Source organism: Camponotus vicinus, unplaced genomic scaffold (genome assembly GCF_025532165.1).
Source record: "Camponotus vicinus isolate PSW18456_S1 unplaced genomic scaffold, iyCamVici1.0 SCAF_3, whole genome shotgun sequence".
NCBI classification, from domain to species: domain Eukaryota; kingdom Metazoa; phylum Arthropoda; class Insecta; order Hymenoptera; family Formicidae; genus Camponotus; species Camponotus vicinus.
The window spans coordinates 23813572-23831088 of record NW_028141967.1 but is presented as its reverse complement, the minus strand read 5'-3'; the positions used below and the strand labels follow the sequence as shown (position 1 = coordinate 23831088).

Here is a 17517-nt window from a genome sequence, read left to right as displayed (position 1 = left end):
TTGTTGAAATACTAATTTAATTAAAATGATTTTAAATTATTTTAATAGCAGGTTAATCATTTATTTATCATTCACATGATTTCATAATTTTATTATAATTCGTTCTATATTATTTTATGTATGTTTTTTCAGTTAAATTACCTCACATAAACTTTTTCCATCTTTTTTAAAAATAAATCTATTTCTTAATTGCGAATTTATCAAAACTTGTGTACCTTTTATTTTTTAATTCAAGCTAAGTCATGTAAATCTGAGATACTCTTGTAATATTAATAACACTTGCATAACGTGAGATAGCAAAATCATTTGTTTTTAGGGACATTTAAATCCTACTTCATGTAATTTCAACTTATATGTAAACAATAATGCTAGTCGAACGGATTCGTTCATCACAGATATTGTATTCATTGACTATCAAAAATTTTATTCTATGTCACAGCAATGGAGAAAATCATTTAATATTAAAATATAAAGTACCATATTATTTTTCAAAATGTCTACGAAATTAAAAGAAAATATTACAGAGAAAGAGGATACTAAAGATGATTTAAAAAACAGATATTCATAAATAAAATTTTCCGCGAGATTCCTCTCATATCGTACTATATTCAAGTGTTAATATCATATTAACGAGTAAAAAAGATCCATTTATATTTAGTTATTAAACAATTTGATGAACATTTTTAATTATAATTAATCGAATTATTAGTAGAGCGCTACGCGTTAATTTTTACGTAAGAAATATTTAATGTTACGTTAAATGTTAATTTCTGTAAAATGGTCTTTCGGCTCCCAAAAAGCCATTTTCATACATATGTAAGAAGCTCCTTGGAAATTCAATTAAAAGTTAAACCAAATTAAATTAAAAATTAAAATTACTAATTGTGACATGTTATCTGCAAGAATAATATCGCGTAGAAGAAAAATCAAATATGAACTAAATAAAAATGTGCTATTTACATATAAATTGCTTATTGATTCTAATATTGATTTTTGTAGATTCTCTAAAGCTGTAGATATTTTAGCAAATTGCTTAATCAGTTATTTAAATTGAATTTGACGTCCGGTTCCGAGATAAGTTCCTCGAAAATGGAATATTCGTCGCAAATGGACAGTCTGAGTACATATTTACTATTCTGGTCATCGTCAATAAATCTAGTCACGTAGCTATGTAATATGTAAGGACCTGCGAAAGAGCAGTCCATCTCTTCTTTGGTATCCTTTTCACTTCCCTTGTCAGGGAAATAACTTGGGATAACATACGAGATTTTGTCGAAATCTGCGTCTCACTTTACCTCGGTAACGTCTTAATCTTCGCCGAGAATCATAATAATAATATTAAATAAATAATAAAAATATTAAAACAAAAATAAATAATCATTGATTTTTCTTGTTTCATTTAGAAAAATGGTTTAAAAAAAGGCAACATTTTTTAAAATAACCTGTCACGGATTAGATTTGACATTGATATTTTATATTTTATTCTTGCAAGTTATAATTATTAATTAATAATTAATTTTCTATAAATTTTATTAATAAAAATAAAAATATGAAATAATAATGAAAAAAATAATTATAATAAAATGTTTTAAATAATAAATAATGAAAATACCTATATATAATTTCAAATTCTCTCTCTCTTTTTTTCTCTCCCTTGATATTATCATAATTAATTATTTATTAATTATTATGGATTCATCTTCTTATGAATTATATTTTAATCAAATCATTATTGTATGATAAATCATAATGATAAAAATAATAAAACTAAAAAATAATAAAAAATGATAATTTCCTAATATGTCTAAAAATATGCTAGTAAATACTTTTAATAAATATGCTAATAATATTAATAGTAATAATTAATAATATAATTTCGTTCATTATACTTTATTAATTAAAATCAATCTTAATATGCATTATAAAATGATTCTTGCATTCAATAAAATTGAGAATAAGCAATGCGTTCGGAGATTTATAGAGAAGGTAAAGAATATGTGACGAGAGAGCCTGTACACGAATTGATGTCATTCCAATTTGCGAAACGACCCAGATAACAAGAGGGTCATCTTTTTTTTATAGTTGCAGAGAAAGCGTGACACAGCTGTCTATTATATTATGTTTTTTTTTTATTTTATGAATACTTTTTTTACAATATAAAACAAAAATCTGAAAATTTAATTCTAAACATCTTAGATTCGCAGTTTTAAAAATAAGGATTATTTTGTAATTAAATATTTAAAAGATATATTCAAAAGAAATATAAAGCTTTATTTTATATGTTATTTTCAATAATTTCAATGAAATTAAAGCGACAAGCATCAAATCACCTGTCATTTGAGTCGTTTAATTATTTGTGATTGGCGCAATAATTTACAATTTTGATATTGTATAATTATATTGATGCGTGTTTAGTTGTAACACATTTGTAAAATCGCATATTGATTGTGTAATGAACGAGATTTTCGTGCAAATAAATAATTCATTATTAATAAACTTCATTTATTGCGAAAGTATTATTAGTACTATTAGTTTGGAACAACTAAAGAATATTGCTTAATCGTATTTATATCTATTTATGCTCGAAGAGTTTTATACAAAATGCATAATTTATGATTTATAAATTTGCGTTGTGTATGTATGTACTTGTTGCAATGAAACTTTGTTTTTTTTTCTACTGTATGAAGAATCAAAATTTTCAGAGAAAGAGAGAGGAGAAAAGTAGAACGACAGAAAATACATTCCGATTTTACTTCTAGTAAATTCTGCTGCATTTCTTGTAATTTCACGAAAAGAGATTTTTATCAAGATAAAAGTCTCTTATAGTTCTGTCCAGGAAAGTTCGTCCAAGAAAGAGGACAATAAAGATAAAGATTAACAAATCTATAGAATTATAATTAAAAAATCTTCGATAAATCGATTTTGCGAAGAGATACTCATAAAATTGTATCTATTTTTCTTAAATTAATAGTGATATATCTTTTTAAACGATAACGATATAAAATGATAATTACGACCAGCTAAGTAAAAAGCTAAAAAACATAGATGTATAATGTAATCGGACGTTTTTATTAATTCTAGAGAATTTATTTGTGATGTATTTAATATACATATTTTGGGAAAAATTTAATTATTTTCAATTCTGCTGTGATAATCATTTAATGTCGTTGAATTTTCTTATTTCAACTATATACAGGGTGTCCCGAAACTAACGCTTGATATTTTAAAGGCAGATTCTCTGGCCAATTTAAAAACGATTTTTCCTCAGCGAAAATGTCGAGGGAGATCATTATTTTTTGCATATTCCCAATTTTTGTCATCATGTATCTTTCTAACTAAGCCTTAAATTAAAATTCTCTCTACCTGAAATTAACTAAAGAATGTGATTTTATTAATATTTTATTCCCATAAGCCTTAGTTTGCGAAAAACCCTTTATTTTCAATCGTTTATAACTCAAAAACTATTAGTGCCGCGACATTTTCGCTGAGAAAAAATCGTTTTTAAATTGGTCAGAGAATCTGCCTTTAAAATATCAAGCGTTAGTTTCGGGACACCCTGTATATATATACAGGGTGTCCTAGACCACCCGTACACCCCTTTTCTTTCAAAAACTAAGCATTTTAGAGAAAAACGTTTTCGACAAAAATTGTATGGTTTTGAGAGGAACATAAGATGGTGTCATTGGTTTGACCTTGGATGGCATCGTTAAGGTGAGGTCAAGAACACCTTTAATTTCTTAAATGGAACCACCTATTTTTTATTGCATATTCTTATAGCTTATGTCGAGAGCTTTCCAGAACACTATAATAAAGTATTTTTTCATCAAGTACTTTTCGAGTTATAAGGCTTGAAATAATTTCTTAATTTTACATAAACCATAAAATATCTAGTAAAATATTCATTTTTCGATTATCTTACCTTAATACTTTTATGTACAAAATAATGAGAGGAATCGATTGGTGTAATGAAAACACATAGTTATTTTTAAGAAAAAAAATTTTTAAGAAAACATATATATATATATATATATATATATATATATATATATATATGTTTTCGTTTCTTGGAGAAACTTCTTATTTCTAAACATATAATTTGCAAAAGTTTGCTGAGACATAGAAAATATTTTTCTTCGCTTCTAATTGGCAAAAGTAACAAACTTTGTTACTGCTACAGCTATTGATTGCTTATACACGCACTACGACAAATAAAATCACGTCAGCTAGTATGATTAATAATTGCGAGACAGATTAATTGTTAGAACTTATTGCGACGAGAGAAGCTCCTTGACTTCGCGAGACATATTAACGAGAGATTTATGAAGCCGCAGCGACGATTAAAAAAAAATTTATGATAACCAAGAGAAATAATTCCCTAAATATATAATCATTTACATCGATTACAATAACGAGTATAATATTTTGTTTCAATTTGATTTATTAAACTTTTAACTCTTATATTCGCGTACCGAATATGCTATATTTTAACGTATTGAGATTAAGTGTATTTAAATTATATTATTACGTTATATATTATTATATATTTTATATTAACTATTTTACGTTAACTATTTAGATTTATTTTTACTTTTTAAATCTATTTTTATTATTTATCAAAGAGAGGAACTATGAGACTTCTAGCATCCAGTATACATATATGACATTTTATCTGGCGTACAGTCCAGTTTCTACCGCACGTCTAGCTTTATTTTATATCCTGCTAAACTTTTTCTATTCTGTCATATGTACTCGATATACACACGTTACATATATGACATATATGTTTATACATCTGTGCGACAAGAGAACAGACAGACAGACAGATGTAGGAGGTGATACAACACAGAGTTGATGAATTCCGCTTCACAGTTTGTGTTAATTTTTACATGATTACAAGGGTACGCTGTCAATCGATTGAGATAGTTTGCTTTTTCTAACAGAAATACCGAAAAATCGAACTTTTAAAAAATGTATCAGAAATTGATTAAAAAAATTAAACTTAATTAGAACTTTTTAATTAGTACTTTTATTAGAAAATTTTCAAAACTATTGCTTTAAGATCTTATTGGTAAAATATTTATGGTTGACGAGTTCAAATCTGAGCTATGTAATATAATCATATATTTTGATCTCATTTTTAATTTAAATAAAAAATATTTTTGTTTATATCGTTTAAAATCATTTCTTTACTACTCCCTTTATAATTACAGTTTTGGATAAGTTGATTGATAATTCAGAATAAATTCTTAAAGTTTTCGTAATATTAAAATTATATTAAAATTTTATTAAAATATTTTATATACTGTACTATATCTGTACTTATATACTGTAATATATCTCATATTATATAATTGATCATTTAATAGACTTTTAGTGGATTAATACGGATATTCCCGAAATAGTTGATAATCGCAATATCTGTTTGATATCTGATCCGAGATCTGACGTCTCGATTTTAGCGAATTAGATTCACTCTCGACCTCGCGGAGGTGGCGGACACGGGCGTTCGTTGGCGCTGGCCGTTGAAAAACCACCTTTCTCCGCGCGGGTGGTGGAAGTACGACGAAGAGGGTGAGCTCGGAGATTCACTGGCAAAAAGAGAGAAAGAGAGAGCGAGAGCGGATCAGGGTGACGGCAGAGGGATTCGAGAAGGTGGAGGCAATATCACCGTCCGATGTGGGGCGAAGAGGGTGAGGGTGAGAGACGCAGAGACAGGGTGGCGCGGTAGTGCGTCGCTGGTGGAAAGCGGGAAAGCCTCTGAAGCAACCACCCACAGTTCACTGCGGCCTCGCGAGCCGTGTCAGCCACACATACCGTGTGTCGCGTCGTTCAGCATCGCTCGCTCAGAATACATCTTTGTTCTCTCTGGACACACTCGAGCCTTCTCGATGTAAGCAAAACATTAGTCTGGAATATGCGAATTCTCTCACAGATATTTCGCAAATATTAGAGATCCAATACGCGATGTAACACACGTGGTGATGAGAGTCTTGATTATCCATCATCACTAGAATTACAGAATAAAAACGAAAAGCCTTTTTTCTAAAAAAAGGAATTTGCAGTGATAAATGCCAAGTGATAAATTAAGGTGTCGACTCAAGGATGTATATCCCACTGTTCAGGAGAGATCAATGATGATGGTCTAATTTCAATCTACTGTTCCTGGATATCATGATGTCAGTATGAGTCATTGAATCCGAGAAGTGTAGTGTTTAAGACTGATGGTCTAACTCTGATTTTCCGCTCCTGAATATTACCTTGCTGAATGCAAGAATCATGTTTAATAGATCAATAATGATGATTTAACTTCGATTTTCTACGTATGCATATTATAAGAAAATGCTAAAGAAAGTTTCTCTCTAATTAGATTGATGATGTGATTGCTAGTGAAAACTATAACAGTTGCTGTTCGAAGAGATAATCGTGTTCGATAAGTCGTTGATGATTCTAACTTCGTGATAATCATATACGTCCTGGAGTGAATTTTATGAAATTTAATTTAAATTAATTAATAATTCCCAACAATTTCTATTTAAATTTTCAATAATCAACATTCACGGTTTTTGCGCATTAATTTCCAGTAAAATTTAATTTAATTTAGTCAAGCTGGGGAAGATTATCGTTTCGTTCAGCCGAGAAACATCTCTTTTGATTAATCAAAATAATTCATCAATCGTTTCTTGCGCGCCACAGCTGTTATCATATCGATTTACATTTCATTGCTCGTAATCAATGATCAATGTGACCTTCAAATTTAAGCATCCTTGATATCTTAACGAAATACGTCTTTTTGTTTTAAAAAATTGAGAACCATGGAACTGGTATTACATTCTCTTATGTAAGTTAAGACAGATAACGGGTGAGGACGAAGAAGATATTGCGATATGTGTTAAGTACACGCGGACATTCAAGATAGAAGCCTGTTTTCGCTAATCCTCGACCACGTGTTTCGTGTGAGATCTATGATGGTGCAAGTACCATGACGAGATACGACTTTGTGCAAAGTTTCAAGATGACGGTGCATTAAATATTTGCAAAGGAATTAGCTATCTTATAATACGCATGGGCGATCTTACGACGGTTCGTGTAGATCGCACGTTTTAATTTTATCGCATTGAAAAAGCTCTCAAAAGTGCTCTCTGCGGTCATTTAACGGATATTGACATTTACAAGTAGTTTACAATTAGTGGAAAGTCTATTTAATAAATTATAAATTAATTGGGAAGGGGGGCTATTTTAGATCAAAGACATTAATATTGTAATAATGACATTCGATAAATATATTTTATAATTATGCTAACCATATCGATATGATTGTGCGTGACATGTTGTCTATGCTGTACTATTTGTAATAATGACAAATATGCCGATATTTTCATAGGCAAGCTTCATTTAACTTTTTAATTTTCAATTCAAAGCAACAATATGGATAATTAATCGCAAACATAATTTCTCTTAACATTTGCCACATAAATAATTAATATTTTCGTTACTAATCTATTTGTGAAAAAGAGATGGCCATAACACAGATAAAAAATTACATTTTTTTTATGTAATTGAAAATATAGACTTTAAATTATTTATTTAATATATAAATATAACTTATATTTAATATAAATAAATATTATTTTCTGTTTATATTATTGATCGACATAAGAAATTACTTTTTGATGTCAATCATGCCTAAAATAAAATTTGAAAAGAGGCTTTTTGATATAAAATCAAAATAATAAGAGAAAATTATTGTGTGTGTGGGGCGCTTGTGTTATTAACATTGCAATTTTAATTTGAAATTGACGATATATGATGTTGTATATAAATAATCTCTCTGTTAAGTAAATCATGATATTATAAATATGTAACTTTTGATGACGAAAATTATCAATGCAATTCCATAATCTTACTCACAATCATAGATAAAGCTGTATAAATAAAACGAATTAACAGTATTTATATAGTATATGATGCAATAAAGCAAAGTCTGCTAATTCATCGGCTCAGTTGCGTATTTTCGCTAAGATGATTTGCAAGCAACACTGACTCTACTTATTCAATATAATATAAGCTCAATGAAATTTACTTAATGTCGCACAATGTCTCGCTTTTCCATGAACCTTTCACTGAAAAATAAAATGTTTAACTTTCTTAATAAACAGTGCGAGCAGAATGTAATCAAATAATTGAAGAAACAATTCCCGAATATATATATAACTGAAGAGATAGTAAATAAATAAATATAATTGAAAATAAAAAAATATCAGAAGGAAGAAATGTAATGATGAAGAAATAATAACGAATCGATTAATGTCAAACGCATAATAACGGAACTGACGTATAATAACGGAAGATGTCTTCGTTTCCCGGAATCTCGATTAATCAGTGTGAAAGACATTGTGACATTATTTACGTGTGCGAGTGGAATTATCATGAAACTAAAATACTGTAAATTGATTTTCTCTCGTGGGCAAGACGCGCTGGAAATAGCTAGATTGAGAAACGAGAATCAGCTGAGAGGATTTTAAGGTAAGATATTGTCTATCTAATACATCTAATCATCACACTCTAATACATTGAATATATATATCGATAGAATACAAATATATATATATATATATATATATATATATATTGATTTAATAAGCATATAAAACAAATAGTGTGATGTGTGTGAGATAGATGTACATCTAACAATGAAAAACAAATACTTATATATTTTTCAAAGAGTCTGCAATAATAAATATCGTGTCAAGATAAAAACACACATTTGCACCTTTTTCTAAGAATATTAAAGTAAAAATATTGAGATTTTATAAACATTAATTTATTAACGAAATTCAGACTAATAACAAGAATTGTGTCTTTTATCTCTGACAAAAATATAAGAAATTTATAGAATTTAAACTATTAATATAAAGAGAGAATTTAAACTTTAAATATGATTAATCTTTCAATTAATATTTATATTATATAATAAGATTTTGTGTGGTTTTCGCATAATCTCCCATTGAATTAATTAAAGACCACTTTAGTCGATTCATAATTTCCTGTATAGAATTCAGGACAAACTTTTATTTATAATTATATGATTATACTAGTATATTGTGATATATATATGTAAATTGAAATGCATATTTTGCATATGTGTGTATCAATTCTTCAAATGTTTTCCGCATATAATATGACATAGAAAGAGGATTGTCCTGAATTATATCATGAATTACGAATCATTTAAAATGGATTTCAACTGTGTGTGTGTGTGTGCGCGCGCGCGCGGAATATGTTGGCCGCAATATTTTACCAGTCTATTACAGGAGCTTTATTTAAATCTGCTTTGTGACCATGATACTAATATCCGAATCGATTTTCCAATGTCGATATCGATAATTGAAATTTTTTTTATGATTACATAGACCGCCTATTATGTGTACACATAATGCGCAACGGAGTAAATATGCAAGTGCAATGAGCCGAATTATTTCGCGAGTCGGCGAATTTTCTGCCGGTTAAAACAATCGCGTCGCGTCGCGTTCGTTTTATACGTGTCGATCGATTTTCGATGTGGCTGACACATAAATGTTGAGAGCTACCTCCACCTTGAAACACATTATTGCTCATATATCTATTTTCATGGTTATGTTTTAGTTGCCGAGAATATAAACAGCTTCCAGTTTGCTATTATTCATAACGCGCGGTAAAACTCATCTTCCCAATTTAAAAATCTTATCTTTCTTGCGTAATCTACAAACTCAGGTAAATTCAACACAGAATTTTATCCTATTAATAAATATTTTATCGACATAATTAATAAGTATAATTAATGGATAAAGAATTTTAATAAGTATAATTAATGGATAAAGAATTTTAAAGACTGTTAGGATAATAATTAAAAAATATATTTTTCGCTTAAAAACATTTTTTAAGCGAATAACCTATAATTATATACATTGAATATGCATTTAAAATGTACAAATTATAGATAGAATTCTAGAAAAATTTATATTAAGCTTTAATTACAATTTGTCACTTAAATATAATTTTCTTTATAATTAATAAAAATATTAAAATGCTATAAAAATGAACTTTACAATGTAAAGAAATATATAAATTAACGGGAAATCCTAAAAAATTGTTAAAAAATAATTTTTAAAAACTACAATATGTATTGTTCGAGAAAATTATTTCGCCTTTAAAATTTTCATAAGGTTACAATGTCGCGCGATTACCAAAGGCATCGCGATACCTTTCTGCAATCTGGTTATACGTAACATGTACGTACGACGTGCGCTTGAATGCTCGTATGCTTGTGGTAAATGGCAAACTAAATGTAATAATAGAAGCTATCTTTTCCCTAAGCACAGAATATATTTTAACGTTGTACGGTTTCTCTTACAGAAAAAGACGGAACAGGATTATGATAGACGATGCCAATAACCTTGTACAGATCTTATTACAGATAAGAATTGCAAAGTACATATTTTATATCTATTATAATACAATTACAATATATATTTAAAATTAATGTGAAATATATATTATTTTACAATAAGATTTCTAATCTTATAATGTGCTAATTTTTATAAATATGAATAAATACATACATTTAATTATTTAATTGTTAAACAAATATATATGTAATAGAATATTTATAAAAATTTATTATAGTAAAAGTTTCACTGTAAAGTATCATAATATTGTGCATACTTTTTCACATTTTTATGCATTTTTAATTAATTTCAAACAACTTTACTTTCAATATATCGTATTTTTTATATGAACTTATTTATACGATATTAGAAAAATGTAATGTTACAAGTACTCGATGATTTTTCAACAGGAATATTACGAAGCTATTTAACACAGTTTTGACTTTCTAACGAGTTCTTGCTTTAAAAATACGTAAACTTTTCAAGTTTCATCGTGCATTATTCACTTCCGCGATTTCTTATTACGAGAAGTTCGGTCGTGTTCTACACGAAGATTCGGTCGTAAATTTCCATATTCGCGAATCCTATTACCGTCATTTGAATAAAGTTGCGTACCACGCGATTGGCCATTTTTCATTCACCAACTAAAACTCGTCTGGGCTCGAATTCAAATATCCGCAAAATTTGCATTCATGATTCACTGTAAAATGCCCTCTAGACTTTTTAGCTATTTTTGTCTCACATAAAATTATTTTACATTTAAATATAAAAAATTGATGGACAAAATATCGAGAACAAATGGTGTATATATATAAGATAAAAGAATCACATTTATAAATATACTTTCATGTCGTGCGCAGTTAAATCTTTTGACATTCGCCCTGAAATCCATGATGCAGTTCATATCGAAGATGATGCGAGAACATGCATTTCTCGATGTGAGAGCCTGGACTATTACGTTAAATCGTGTCACAAAAACGGAAATCGTGATTCGCGAACAACGCCTTGAATTCCACACTCGTATTTCGCAACGGAAACACGGAAATGACGGAAAACGGCGGAGGTGGCGATGCTTTGTAGTCACGTCAGTGGAATATCTATGCGTTTAACTCGACGCGAGGAAAGACAAGCCGACTTTATGTTATCCAAAATATATATAAAACTCAATTAAAAAATTGAGTTGTAAAATTGGAAGTAAAAAGTGAAAGAGAAATGATTGTACATATATTTATAATATTAATTCTACGTTTACGCGCACGAGATGCACGCGCTCAATAAAAATTCCATTTTATTTTGATTCAACTTCAATATTTTAGTTTCTTATATGTTGATTCAACTGGAGGTTACGTGCCATCCTTCCAATTGTTCGATATTCATTCTGAAATTGACACCGCAATCCGTGTCAAAGATAGCGCGAATACACGCGAGTACTTTTTGCGCTGCTCGATGCAAAAGTCCGGTATATTATATGTCGAATCGCGTCACGAACACAGAAATCGTAGTTCACGAACAACGTCTCGTATTCGTATTTTATAGCACAAACGCGAAGAACGACAGCGATGATAACGACGACAATGATGGTACTTTATAGTCGCGCTAGTAGAACGTCCACGCGTTTGATCCGACGCGAAGCAAAGCGAAATGAGATAAGCCGATTTCAAGACGTCAATGCTCATTTTATTCTTTCTTTTTTTCTCTCTCTCTTTCGCGTTTCATATTTCGAATTGTCTTCGCATTGTTTTCAAAGTTATCAATTTTTAATAACTCTCTATGATTTGATTTTTAGTTTATTTTCTTTTTAGATTTCTGCAAAGATACGACCTAGCATAATGTGACAAATATATACACTGATATCAATGATAAACACATATGTAGTCTCCTAAAAATTTTGAAAAATATTAAAAGATATAATTACTTATTTAATTAAAATATATATATTAATTCATAATTTTTATATGATAAATAATATTATTAATTCTTATTAATTTTTCGAATTATATTTCAAACAACATAAAAGATTAAAAATATATTTTATCACAAGATTATATAAACTAATAACAGATTATTAAAAAAAACAAATTAGAGTATATTTAAAATTACAAATCACCAATAAATTTGTACAATTCTAAAAATAAAAGTGAGAGAAAGAGAGAAGAAAAGGGAGAGAAAATCGTTTTATGATAAAATTATTAGTGGGCAGGATATAATTGTAAAAAGTGTAGCTAAGCGCACAAATTGCATTCAAACGGCTGTGATTTGCGTAATTATTCCACGCTAACAATTATGTTACACGTTTCGTGTTCCGGGAAATTATTAGTCGAGCTAATAACAAGAGCCGAGCGATTTTTCTCGCGTGAGAAAAATTATTCGCGCGCCAACTTCTCCGTCGTTGCAGAATTTTCATCATGACACAATGAAACGCGCGCGAATGTTCGTAATAAACTTCACAGAATATTTTCCTTTTTTTCATCGAGATTGTTGCCCATTTTTGATGAATTTTTCAAGACAGTTCTAAAATTTCTGCGATCATATTTCCCATATTTCGCGAATATAATATATAATATATATATAATTAGTCTGACAATATAATGTAAATAAAAATTGTATATACTAATGCTAATCTCTCACCTACACACATAAGTAAAGTTCGTGAAATTCAATTTCATCTTTTTCAATTCATCTATCTCATTTCAGTTTCACCTTTTATTTTTATTTAAGAGTAATGTCAAAGTTTATCTCGGAATAATTTTGTGAAGATAGAAAAATAGATTTTTTCATTATTATTATATCATCTAATCAAATTTTATTTATTTTATTATAAATTTTGTACATATATAGAAAATTTTTTACTTCTTTGTTTTATTCAGAAAAATTTCTTTTAAGAATTAAATTTCAAAAATCGAATTAAGATAAATTTTTAATAAAAAGATTATTAATTCACCTAGAAAAATTTTTATCTATTAGATTAATTGAAAAAAAAACAATAATGTCTTTAAAATAGAAGATTCATCATTAATGCATTATACTGTTGATGTTTTTATTTAAGATAAATCAAATTATATAAAGAATAGATAAAAGCTAGCTATCAGTCTAAGACACTCTGTATTCAGCAGATCTATAAATATCGAAAAACATTTCACGTTGCGATCGTAAAAAATTGCATTCGATTTCAATTCAACTTGTATATTGTATACATCAAAATAAAAGAGCTAGTAGAATGAAGTACCATTGTTTTTCATTTTCTCGTCATTCAGCCGGATTTATTTTACATGATAAAGGATTTTCTCACATTTCGACCGGACATTCGTTTTAGATGTACTTTCTTATATTTTCTGGATATAAAATAGCGCAGATGCATATAAGCATGAAGTTATAAATTAGTAAGAGAATGTAAAACTAAAATGGTCAACCTTATATTTATAAAACTATATTTTTGAAACAAATAGGTTTTATATTTATTTTAAAAATTTGACGTTTGTGAGAAGGATATAAATACACAACTATTATAAAGAATAATATATTAATAAAGTATACAGATCAGAAATAATATCCATTTTTTACTAGAAAATAATGATGATAATAAGTGATTAAAATACCAAATAATAATAAAAATAAAAAATAATAACATTCTAAAAGATTATATAATAATACTATATATCAGATGAATTTTTAATATAATTAATAATTAAAAATATTAATTATAAATATACACATATAAATATATACATATTATAAAAATATACATATATGTATAAAAGACATTTATACTAAAAAATGTAATATTAAGACATTGTATTAATAAAATTTTTATTATGATGTTGGCACTAAGATCATAATATTTTTTTTATACGTATGCGTATATTAAAATATGAATAATATATTTAAATAAAATATCTAAAAAAATTTTTTAATTATTTCTTTTATAAATCATGAAAAATGAGAAAAAGTAAATGTATTAGCTTAATTAAATATGAGAACAAATTTTGTTAATTTTGTATGATATGTTTTTAATAGTATTTATGTTTATTCACATATAATAAATATTAATAAAGCATATTTAGTAAATATTATATTTCTTATTGTTATATTTTTACAGTATCTATTTATTAAATTTTATACATCCATTATTATTATTTATATTTTGTTAATACTGTTAATGCCATTTATATCTCGCTCAAGCGAGAATTAATACTGTTAATATTATTTATGTCGCTCATGATAATTGAATTTCCTTTCATGTGGTGTAATCTCGATGACGTCGTAATAATTAAATTCTAGATTGCGAGTTTGAAATAAAGTTTTACAAGCTGTTCTATGAACAGTATGTAGTATGTTCAACCGCGTGTTAATTTTCATTTGTTATATCCATTATGCCTGATGTACATATTGCTAGCATTAGATCGTATTGTTGCGATATGTTATTCTCGCGCATTTCTCGCGATTCCCGTGTAAATCCAATTTCGTGCAGAACATACAAGCATATTCCTGCGGTAAATCAACGGCCTTTTAACGTGGATTATATACTCGCACATGCTGGAATATATCTAAATACATTGACTTTAAATAATTTAAATTATTTGGAATATTTATATAGAGTAGAATATAAATATTTACATAGTGAAAAAATTCAACCAGTGGCAAATTTACAGCACAATGAATGATATTTGAAATTTCAAATATCAAAGTATTTAAACTTTGAATATTAAAATTTGACTTTTAAAGATTCCACACACACACAATTTTTACTCCCGATTAATTTTTTAAAATTAATTATATAAATGCAGAATTATAATATTACCAGAGCTTTTAGTTTCTTAAATAATGAAATAAATATTACTGAAATATTAAAACAAGTATATTAATGAATTTTTAATTAATAAACTACTATTATCACGTAAATAAATAGATAAATATTTTTTTTTATAACAAAATTTTTTATAATAAAATAATACAGTTGATTAACTTAATCAAATTGCGCTATTAAATAAAGGCGCAAAATTTTCCTTGGCAAATTAATAATACTTTGGAATTATTAAAATTTAAATTTTAGTTCTGCAATAAAATATTTATTTGATTATATAATCAATTTATTTTTAAAAATTAACCATTCTTAATAAAATTGTCTTATATAATATGTCTAAATTTGCGAAAGTATAGCAAGAAAATGCCTTAAAAATTAAATAATAAAGTATAGAATGTTTTTATGACAAGAAATAGTTTTTGTGAAATATAATAGTTTAAAACTGGCTGACTTACTATGCTACGTTTAAATGGCCATTTACCATAAGTCTCTTTTTCTCTCTCTCTCTCTCTCTCTCTCATATAGTAATATTAGTAATAGCATGCATGTAAAATATTCACTGATGCTATATTTCACTTCACAAGTTTTGGAACGCACTATGTATAATATTTTATAGACTATAATGTTAATCAACTCCGCTGTTGTGCGCATCATATGCAATTTTTATTATAAATATATATACTTTTTCGTCTACAGATGTAACATATTTCCGTGAATATGCATACAATACGCAATAAAATGAAGTTAAGTAACGTTGCAATCAATAAAATATAAATATATCTAAAAATATTTATAACACATCTCATATATGTATTATACAGGAAATATTCAAAAGAGATTATTTTAAATTATTTTCTTACATATTGCGTGAAATAAACAAACAATTAATTTCAATTAATTAAATTAACTAGCAATAAGTTAAACAAAATAAATAAATCTTTAATACAGATTAATTTTAGCAATTTTAATACAAATTAAATAATTTAATATGAAACTAAAATAAAAAAAATTAAATTAAATAAGTTATTATTTACCTCACAGTTACTCTGCCGTCGCTTGAAGTTCCATGGACCATTTTCCTTCTATCTTGTTTATTTTTCAATGTTCCTTCGTGGCACTCACACTCGCGAAAACACATTTAATTACGATCGCAGATACACTAATCAGCAAAATACGGCCCCCGATATTAATTGTGCACTTTATTATATTATGAAAAAAATTGTGTTCTATTCAGCACTCGAAAACGTTAAATTCACCGCAGACCATTCGCGATGATACTAACAGTGTACGTTCGTATCTCGAGGCAATTTCTCCGTAATATTACACGAATAGATTTAATGATTAATTAAAATGCAATTGAGATCACTAGAAAATATACAATCAAAATTCAACATTGCAATCACTGTATTTCCAACGCACAAATCTCGTGAAATATAATATACGTATTATTATATTTTATTATTAATAAACTGTCAAATATATCACGCGATCTCGTTACTAGGATCAAATAATCGTTATCATGATATTCTTACGTGTCGCTTATCGTGAGAGTTAATTAATTATACAAGTTGACAATTATTAATTGGAATAGTAATAGAGAGAATGATCGAAAGATACGAGGGCGTGCGACGATATGGTAGAATGGTTCGCACAGCTGCCTGTTCACCCGAGTCTCGCGCGAATGATTATATGGTCACATATATAATAACAATGTTATACATCGTAAAAACAAGTGTCAAATATCACAATAATAATTAAACTTGTCACTACGAAATACATTTAACGTACTGCAAAATAAATGTGAAATATTATTTCGTGTTCTTTAAATTTCAAATATTATACATATATTCTGTGCCTTAAATTTCAAATTAATTATAGAGAAATTAATATATTAGGCTCTTCGCTATTTTAATCTCTCGATTTCGTGATTCGTGTGACTGCGCATTCTGAATCGGAAACTGATTAACAAATTATTTCAAAATTGATGAACAATTTAAAGCGCAATGCGAAATATATTTAAATTTCTCTCTCTATCTCTTTCTTTCTGAACATATTTAAAGAAATAATTGTTAATTTGAGAATTTTTCAATAAAACAATAATCTATACTTTCTTTGTCACATTTGTGACATTTCAATTTTTACTTGAAATGAGGATACACTGCAAAAAATATTGTTTTGATAAATAACCATCATCTTGGTACGTTTATTTCGCGTCACGATCGTATGAATTAATTAATCGTGTGGCTGAAAATTTCTAATTGTTCGCGATGAATGATCGTGTCTCTGTATTAT

The 17517-nt window shown here is 27.6% G+C and overlaps 1 protein-coding gene across 1 annotated transcript in view; it reads left to right on the top strand.

Annotated features, from left to right (window-relative positions):
- Nucleotides 1-5668: 5668 nt before the first annotated feature.
- The window catches only part of LOC145968515 (octopamine receptor beta-1R), a 56991-nt gene continuing 45142 nt past the window's right edge, over nt 5669-17517 (top strand). The window contains exons 1-2 of the mRNA XM_083094042.1: nt 5669-5890; nt 8157-8523. The gene's annotated coding sequence lies outside the window, so the exon portion shown is untranslated. The remainder of the gene's footprint in view (nt 5891-8156; nt 8524-17517) is intronic.